Source organism: Pseudochaenichthys georgianus, chromosome 17, assembly GCF_902827115.2.
Source record: "Pseudochaenichthys georgianus chromosome 17, fPseGeo1.2, whole genome shotgun sequence".
Lineage (NCBI taxonomy): Eukaryota > Metazoa > Chordata > Actinopteri > Perciformes > Channichthyidae > Pseudochaenichthys > Pseudochaenichthys georgianus.
In genome coordinates, this window is record NC_047519.1 from 26654076 (window position 1) to 26654779 (window position 704).

Consider the following 704-nt stretch of genomic DNA (forward strand, 5'->3'; position numbering starts at 1 on the left):
CGAATAGATTTCAAAATACTGCGGCTGGTTTATAAAGCACTGAATCGTTTAGGCCCAAATTACATTTCTGACCTCCTGCTAAATTATGAACCATCCAGATCTCTCAGGTCTTCAAGGACTGGTCAGCTTTCTGTCCCCAGAGTCAGAACTAAACATGGTAAAGCAGCGTTCAGTTATTATGCTCCAAATATCTGGAACAAACTCCCAGTAACCTGCAGGTCCGCTGCAACTCTGACTACTTTTAAATCCAGGCTGAAGACTTTTCTTTTTGTCGCTGCTTTTAATTGAACTATTCATATCTTAGACTGCACTGTAACTTTTATCCATGTATTTTTTCTTAATGTCTTTCATTTTTTGTTTTTCTTTTAATGTTTCTTTTATTATCTTTTACCGTTTTGAAATGCCTTTATCTGAATGTCTTTCATTTTTGTAAAGCACCTTGCCTTGCCTTGCCTTGCCTTGCCTTGCCTTGCCTTGCCTTGCCTTGCCTTGCCTTGCCTTGCCTTGCCTTGCCTTGCCTTGCCTTGCCTTACACAGAACATTTCAGTTAATTATTCCTGGAATCTTTAGACAGTTATTATGTCAAAAGGGAATAATTTAGTTTATGACTGGGATCTGAAGAGGCATCATTATTATACACGATTGAATCAAGGGGACATGTTCTAGTCACATCACATAATAACTGCAGTGATACAATGTGTATT